The 9417-nt window shown below is 36.5% G+C and overlaps 1 long non-coding RNA gene across 1 annotated transcript; it reads right to left on the bottom strand.

The window, feature by feature from the left end:
- Positions 1-1429: 1429 nt before the first annotated feature.
- On the bottom strand, positions 1430-9380 carry LOC108902756 (uncharacterized). The gene is made up of 6 exons (XR_001964137.2): positions 9087-9380; positions 7945-8018; positions 5365-5424; positions 4679-4771; positions 3016-3072; positions 1430-2038 (listed from the first exon to the last, which is right to left on the bottom strand). It is a non-coding gene; the product is annotated as an uncharacterized LOC108902756 (long non-coding RNA).
- Between the last annotated feature and the right edge of the window lie 37 nt (positions 9381-9417).

The following is a 9417-nucleotide window of genomic DNA, read 5'->3' on the forward strand; positions in this document are numbered from 1 at the left end:
GGTGAAAAATGGTCAAAAAATGTCATAGTATAGTAAGGCATCAAAAATGGTCATAAAATGTCACAGTATAGTAAGGCATCAAAAATCATCAAAAAATGTCATAGTATAGTGAGGGGTCAAAAATGGTCAAAATGTCATAGTATAGCATCAAAAATGGTGAAAAAATGTCGTAGTATAGTGAGGGGTGAAAAATGATCAAAAAGTGTCACAGTATAGTAAGGCATCAAAAATCATCAAAAATGTCATAGTACAGTAAGGTGTCAAAAAATCATCAAAAAATGTCATAGTATAGTGAGGGGTCAAAAATGGTCAAAAATGTCATCAGTATAGTAAGGCATCAAAAATCCGATCAGTGGCAAATGTCAAAAATGGCCAAAAAATGTCATAGTACAGTAAGGTGTCAAAAATCATCTAAAAAATGTCATAGTATAGTGAGGGGTGAAAAATGGTCAAAAAATGTCATAGTATAGTGAGGGGTGAAAAATGGTCAAAAAATGTCATAGTATAGTAAGGCATCAAAAATCATCAAAAAATATCATAGTATAGTAAGGCATCAAAAATGGTGAAAAAATGTCGTAGTATAGTGAGGGGTGAAAAATGGTCAAAAAATGTCATAGTATAGTGAGGTGAAAAATGGTCAAAAAATGTCACAGTATAGTAAGGCATCAAAAATCATCAAAAAATGTCATAGTATAGTGAGGGCTGAAAAATGGTCAAAAAAAATGTCATAGTATAGTGAGGGTCAAAAATGGTCAAAAAATGTCATAGTATAGTGAGGGGTGAAAAATGGTCAAAAAATGTCGTAGTATAGTGAGGGTGTGAAAAATGGTCAAAAAATGTCACAGTATAGTAAGGCATCAAAAATCATCAAAAAATGTCATAGTATAGTGAGGTGGTCAAAAAAATGGTCAAAAAATGTCACAGTATAGTAAGGCATCAAAAATCATCAAAAAATGTCATAGTATAGTGAGGGGTGAAAAATGGTCAAAAAATGTCATAGTATAGTGAGGGGTCAAAAATGGTCAAAAAATGTCATAGTATAGTGAAGGTGTGAAAAATGGTCAAAAAATGTCGTAGTATAGTGAGGGGTGGAAAATGGTCAAAAAATGTCACAGTATAGTAAGGCATCAAAAAACCATCAGGCATCAAAAATGGTGAAAAAATGTCATAGTATAGTGAGGGGGTGAAAAATTTTTCAAAAAATGTCAGTTTATAGTAAGGCATCAAAAATCATCAAAAAATGTCACAGTATAGTAAGGCATCAAAAATGGTGAAAAAATGTCGTAGTATAGTGAGGGGTGAAAAATTTTCAAAAAATGTCAGTTTAATAAGGCATCAAAAATGGTGAAAAAATGTCACATTATAGTAAGGCTAAAAATATTCTTTTTCATACAGTATTAAACAGACTGGCAAAATATGCAGTATTCAGAAGTATTTATTTGAGTCAGAGTATAATAATATTTTGTTAATCCCACAGTGGGGAAATTCAGTGTCACAGCAGCAAAAATATAAAAAAGCATGATATAAACAAGGCAAGATATAAAACAACATAATATATAACAATATATAAAAATTATAAACAATATGAACACTATACACAGGACTATGTATACAGTAATAGATTGGATTTGAGTAAATATATTCCACGCTTTGAAATTGCAAAATACCAAAATTAAATGACAAACACAAAATCTAACTTAAACCACAAACACTCAAAAATCATCATAGTATGTTAAGTGAGTAGTATTACAGTAAGGCGTCAAGAACTGTAAAAATTGTCTTAGGCATGAAACTGTCTTAGAATAGCAGGGCATAAAAAATAATTATTATATATCAGAGTTTTACAAAAATTTCTAGTCGTAACTGTGACTGTAATAATTAGAAAAACACACTGAATATGTGATACTAAATGAGTTGTAAAAGTTTAGTATACATCACTGTAATTACGTATCAACAAGGAAAAATAGCTTTACTGATCAGTTTCTGTGATTAACACGTGTTCTTGTCTCTGCAGGAGAAGACGACAGCAGCTGAGGACCTGACATGGATGAAAGAAAACAAAAGTGTTACGAAGCTGTTAATTAGATAAAAACCTCCACCATGTAAGTGTAGTAAGTGTAAACAGTATTGGTTCCCTTCTCGGCCATCTGTAATGTAGTCTTTGGCACATTTTCCACACAGTAATATGTCTTTATTAAACACCTGTAAGAACATTCAACTGCTTATGATACAACTATTTAATTAATAATTGTATCACAAGCAGTCAGTGATCATAAAGATGCTTAGTAGACATGTTTATCTTTGGAAAATGTGCACATAACTACATTAACCCTAAACAGCTCTAACAAGTGTTTCCTTGTGGTCAAATGTTGTCTGGAATAAAATCATTAAAAGTGTCTTCCTAAACTTTTGAGTTGCATTTCATCAGATATTTTTAAGGATTCTTAATTCATTTTTTAAAAGTTCCATACTTACATTTTAGTTTTAAATATGTTCTTTTTATGTTTTAAATATATTTTTAAAAGGGTTTATACCTGTACTTTTTTAGACGTATTGTTTGGGGTCGAGTACTTATTGTTCAGACATTTTTAAAGGTTTTAAATATATATATTTTCAGTGGCTGAATATTTAAAGGTTTTAACCTTATTTATCAATCCTGTTGTTTTGTTAAGGTTTTTAAATGTTTTATCCTTATTATTTAGACCTATTCCTTTAAGGTTTGAAATGTATTTTTAAATGATTTTATACTTACTTTTTAGAGCTATTAATTTAAGATTTTAGATGTATTTTTTTTAAAGGGTTTAGATTTATTTTAACACATATTTTAGACTTATTTTTTGGCAGCTACATTATTGAAAAATATTAATTAATACCAATTAACTGATAAGATAACAGAGATTCACTGATAAGTTAGGGCAGCTTTAATTTGTTGCTATTTGTTCCAGACAAGAGGTTTTAAAGTGTCAGACAGCAGCTGAGATAATGACAGTCAGACTGAAAAGAATAAACACTGACCTTCTCAAAATGTCTCCCGTCTGTCTCTTCTGTCATTTAATGGTTGAAGTTTGAATCCTGTGGAGAAAAACACAACAAACTTTAATATTAAGATGTGACTTAACACAATGAAATAAAAGCACAGTGTTTCTGGGTATTGAACTTCAAACTGTCAAAAGATCAAGAAGTAAAAGACACTAAATCTACAAAGAAACCAGAGTGTGGACTAACTGGTTCTGGACTAATCAGAACTAGCCCAAGAGTTAAATTTGCTTTCTACGCAAAGACAGACGAAGCTGCTCTGACTGGAGAACTGACTCCACCAGCTCCTGATATTCACACAACAGCAATGGATGGAAATGTTAATTTCTCCAAAGTAAGTTAAAATTATTAGAGAGAGAGCAAAGCAGGGTACACGCCAAAAGACAATCAGCCCAAATCCCCCCTCCCAGTCAAAGTAAGCAAAGGCCCAATTATCGGTTGGTTCTAAAGATGATCTTGTCAGATTTTCCTGTGGTGAGAGATGTGTTAACGAGTGATTTTACCCTCCCTGATCTGCTCCAAAGATGATCGGAGCCGCCCCAGTAAATATTAAACGTTCAGTTTTTTGCAATCAGAAATCCTGTTGTGAAGAAAGCCAAGGCATGCACTCTAGATTGTCAAGTGGAATGGAACATAGCCAATCAGCTGACTGAAGACAGAAGCACAACAAGAAACATTGTCATCTGCCCATGTTTGTTTACTCCTAAAGTTGTGAGATATGGAGTTCTGAGAGACCAGACTCTGGTTGTTGGTGGTGAGTTTGTTAGTGTGGGGTGTGACTGTGTTGGTCTTCTTGCTGCACATCACACATTATAAGAACAAAACAGTGAAATCTGACATTATTTGTCGTCGTGTGTGGTCTCTCACATTTTCTGCATCGGCTAAGATTTAAAAAATCTTCTGGCGTGTGCCAGGCTTGAGAAAATGAGGGAGAAAGGGGAGAGAGAGAGCGAGCAAAGAGCGAAAGGAGCAAGAGAGAGGGAGAGACAGAAAGAGAAAGAAGGAGGCAAGAGTGAGGGAGAGAGAGGGGAATAGAGAGCTGATGTTTAAATCCTTAATTTCCTTTGAAACTGTACATTCATGAACTATGTAAATAAACTTAAATAATGAGCAAGGTCTTTTTGTGACAAATCAAACTATTCAGCGCTCAGATCTAGGGCTGGGTATCGTTCAAAAATTTTTAATACCGGTACTGATACCTTGACTTCAATACTGGTTGCTGAATTATACTTTTTGATACCAATTATCAAATCAATTCTAACGGAGAAAATTACATTACATATTATGGTACAATCTTGGAGTTTTATTTTTCAGCTTTGGCATTTTTCCACTCAACAGCAGTTTTCTAACATAAAAAATATACAACAAAGGACCACATAAGTATTTTTCCTGCATGCCTCTACCACGAGTAACGTTACAGCCAATCACCGGCAGCATTATCAGATCTTGGTCACATGATTAACTCCTTGGTATCAAAACAAACCATCTTATGATACCGGGTAATATCGAAGCATTTCAGTCGGTGCCATTAAAAGAACCGAAGTTCGGTACCCAGCCCTACTAAGATCAATTATTTCAGATATGTAATTCAATGTCAGTGCTCTGTGTTGGACAGATGATATAAAGCTGTTTGTGGAATTACCTTGAGGCCCCAGTCCTGGTTTCAAAGAACTTCTTTGTATGAAGACTGCGATCATGGACGACGTCTCTGTGATCATGGACGAAGTGGTGACACCTGGGAGAAATAAAAAGAGAAATATATAAAGGAAAACGATCAATACATTATACTACCTCATCAACAGTTTAACCCCAAAACACAGATAAATATTCAACATTACAGCTGAACCAGAACATTTTCTAAACGTTAGAGGAGTGTCTCAGAAAATGGGCTGTTTAAGCATCACATCTTTAGGAATCAATAACAATAAATATTTGGGAAAAATTAACTAAAAAAAATTATTATATAAATCTTAAATTTCTATATTAATTGTCTGTAAACTAATCACTGGAGGAATCATGTATATTAATGTGAACTGCATAATAAAAACTAAGTACATTTTTTGAAAGCAGGTTTTGACTTGTGGTATTTTTAATTTTACTTCAGTCCACCGGCAGAAAACTATCTAACAACTATTTTGAGTGTAGTTATCTTAACTAGTACTATTTTTCTGACAATTTTATACACATAATTAATCAGTGATTATTATATTCAGTAGTAATCTAATTAAATACCAAGGACTAAAACAGTAACACTGTAACTAATAACTGTTACTAATTCAGCTCATCAACACATTTTTTCAGACTGGGTTAAATCTTTAGGACACATACCTGGTTTGTAAGGTAAGAGCTGGTGTTTCTGTCCAGGCTGCAGCAGCTGAACGAGTAAACCTGGAAAACACAAGTACAACATTTGAAAACCAAATAACCTCATTAATAAAGAATAGTTCACTCCAAAACTTGAACAGTGTAGGAGAATACAACACCGGAAACTTAACACTAGAACCTTGACAATCACACTTTGAGTTTTGAGGTGAATAAAAGACTTCAATGATCACATAGAGAAAAGCAATTTTTTAAAAAAAGTTTTTAGAATCATTTCTAACAGTAAACTCAGCTAATACATTGTGACTTGCTTAAAACTTGTAGAAGAGCACAGAGTTAAAATCTAGTTTTCAAGCCTGTATTTAACACAAAACTGAGCTCAATAAAGCCTCAAGTCACTACAAATTTCTAATCAATAATAAACACAACAGGGGATCAATGGATGGCTATGGACAGATTACTACCACAAAGCTACAAGAGCACACAAAACGAGGCAAAAAACTGAGTCGCAAAATGATCACAATGAAACGTTAAACGACCTGGGATAGACGCAAAGCTTCAAAGACACAGCACAATACAAAACGACCACAAAGAAGCTGACCATAAGTAGATATAAAGCAGCCAGCTAGAGACGAAAAGCGATGCAACACCACCATAGAGAGACACAATATGACCACACTGACATGATAATCTGCCATAAACTGACTTAAAATGAACAAGATGGGGCACAAGAAGCAGTAAAATGTCTGCAGGGTTATTGTAAAGAGATGCAAGCAGAGTTGTAAACAGACAAATTGACTAGTTAACAGTTACCCTCCACCACACTTTCACAGAAACACAGACTTTAACCACGTAAGGAAAAGCCCCAAATGCAGCTAATCAACTCTAATGCTAATGCTAACATCCACGTGTAAAACAGCTAATGCTAAAGCTAGTCGCTAACTGTTTGCCTTACCCTGGCGCCGCAGGGTGTTCGCGTCCAGTCTCACTCGTGTTCGACAAAAAAGCAACTCCAGGGTTTGTTTTAGGGTCCAGACCTCTTCTGTAATGATATTTTCTCACAGTACTGACAAACAGAAGGAACGTTCAAACATGGTTTAAGTCTGTTTGCCGACTTCCTTTCTCCGCCTCCCTGCGCTCCCAGGTCATGACCAATGACGAAGTACGTCCCGACCAATGATGACATACGTACGCTAACGTTGGCATATAGAATCGCAATGTTTTCATCTGTGTCTGCAAGGTGTGTTAGTCAGTTGATTTCACTTAGAAGTTTAAGTAAATCTAACTGTACTTCAATTTAAGGAGGTTTGTATGGTAAAGGCACAGTATTCCACGGACAGTTTTATAGGATTAATGTTAATTGCTAGAAAAACATGTTATATATGTGGCGTTTGTCATAATATTCGGCCATGCCAGTGTTGTAATACTAGATTCATACTGAAAAGGTTACTGTCATTTCTGAAGTTAAATGAAATAGCATTCTGATTTGAAGTATAAAGTTGATGGGACTATTTTATTATCATCTTTGTCACCCCAACTATTTATTCTAAGGAGCTTGGATATAAGTGCCAACAACTGAAGTTTCTTAGCTTACATAAGCCAACATCTTAAGGCAGACAGGTTACAAATTGTGAGCTGAACCAGGCTGTTCATTTTTACAAGTACTTCCATGCCTCAGAGAAGTATCAAAACTTTTACATCAGCAGAGGAGCCTCAGTCACGGCGCTGAGTCTGGCCTTTTTCTGACAGATATAAACACACAGATATAAGTCAGCTCCTCACAGTCAGGGGTTCATTTTCAGGGAAAGCCCACATTTGGCTGAAACCACAAAACGGTCATATAATGCACATAGAGTGTAAAAGCCAGTCAAATGGACCTTAGAAGGCACCTTGGGTACAATTCTCTTTCAGCTGAAGCTTAGAAAACTCCTGCATTAATCAGGCTGGCTGTGGACCTAACCTGGTTTCATAAGAAATCCTGCTGACAGACCTTCAGCTACTCACACTGAGTTTAGTGCAGCCTCACTTTTCAAACCTCTGTAATCAACACTTCAGCTAGATTGCACTGTGATAAAAGTCCAGACTTGTTGCCTTCTCTGTTCAAACTGAGAGCTGCTGTTGCTGTGTCATCATCATTTGTTTATCTCACCTCTTCACACAATAGCTCCCATAACAAGTATTAACTTTGCCAAACATTAATGGGACACAGGAAAATATCACTATTTAATGTGTGAAGTCCATAAAGACTAACTGAAAAAGATTTTAGAGTAACTACCCACACATACTCACATACACATTTTCTGGCATGTTGTGTGAATATGAAATGCAAAGCAAACTTTGGATTTAGTAAGCATCATTTAAATGTTGCTGCTCGTTATTGCATGAATCCACTACCTCCAGGTGCCTTGGTAATTATATAACATAGAAATTCTGTCTGCTCCTCAGCTCTCCATTTATGGGAGCCCTATATTTTAAATGTTTTCCTGGTAAATGACAACAACATTTCAGTCTAAACATGAATTTGAGCGATAAATCTTTATCTCTGTGTGTTTGTGTCTGAGACTCAACCTGAGAGTGCAGACATACTCTATCATGCCAGATGTCTTGGAGTAAGCCCACGCAGCCTCCACTGGGGCTCAGGAGAGAGACCAGACGTGACCCTGTTCAAGAAGAAGCATAAGGTTTTAAATTCCTTCTTTCCTGCATGGACATATTTCTAATTAGCATATGAGGAAAGCTGTGTGATGTTTTTTGATTAAAAAAAAAACATGCTGCATACCAGCTGATATCACTCAGAATATTATTAATAGTTTTCAAAGGCACTAGAATGCAATAGAAAGTAACTTATTATTAGTGACCCTTGTCACTTGTTCATGAAGAAAACCACTTGTCCTGCATTAATCCTCTGTCAAACAAGATAAGTTTTCCCTCCAATTAAACTTTAGAGTGTGAATGTTGCAACACAACATCTGGTGCTTAATCAGCAGGGAAATATATGATTCTACACATGTGTGTTGTCCTGCATGCATGTATGTGTGCACACACTTGCAGCCTGTGAGTATTTACATGTGTACACTGGAGGAAGCAGGGCCTCCAGGAATTTGATACACCATCCCACTCAGGAAGAGAGCCCAAGTCACACACCAGATAACACCCCAGTAGAGTCGGGGCGCTGGATGTTTGGTTAAAGCCGCATGCATTATGCATGCCCTCTCACTGTAAAAGTACACATGTGTCAAAAGGCTCCCATCATCATCACTCCACTCGACAGATCCGCTTCAATGGTACAGGGGTCCCTCAAGGAGACCTGAGCTCAATATTGGAGGGAAAATCAGTGGTGACACTAATGAGGCCATAGAAAAATGCTCTGAGATCCAGTCAGATTCTCCTCATTCATAATATTCTGAGGGGCTTTATTTCAGATTGATTTCATCTGTCCAGAAATCTATTCAAATCATTTTCAGAGAACATGCTGTACTTGAAACATACAGTATACTGTCAAGACAGAATCATCTGCTGTATCCTTTCGATTACATGCTGTAACTGCTCATGAGGCCCAATGAGACATATCTTGTTATTTTCCCTCCCATCTGGCTTTTCCCCCCTTTACATCTGCTCACTTCCTCCTGGGGTCAGCTGATGGTTATAAATTTTCTGCTTGTGTCTGGGCTTGTTTTAGTAAACACCACCTCCTTTGTGTCAACTTGCCCTCACAGGATTTTATCTACCTTGGTGTTTTCTGAGGCACAACAAAAGTTGTCTTCCCTAATGGAGGTTTGAGTGTGAATCCAGTAGAGCTGTAGTGGGAAACGCCTCTCCAGCAGGCCGTCGCCTTTGACCTGCAAATAGCAGGAAGAGGAGGAAGAAGCCAAGGTTTGACCCTCAGGGGGCCATTCCCAGACAGGGAATCTAGAGCACTGAAGGAACATGTGTGGTTTTGATATCCGCTGTGCTGCTGAACAGGAAGCAGAGGTGAATGGTATGGGGAATCATCTGTTGATCATCTGGGATAATGGGCTGGTAAAGGGCATCACCTGCACCCTATTGAAAACCTTGACA

This window comes from Lates calcarifer, linkage group LG17 (assembly GCF_001640805.2).
Source record: "Lates calcarifer isolate ASB-BC8 linkage group LG17, TLL_Latcal_v3, whole genome shotgun sequence".
Lineage (NCBI taxonomy): Eukaryota > Metazoa > Chordata > Actinopteri > Centropomidae > Lates > Lates calcarifer.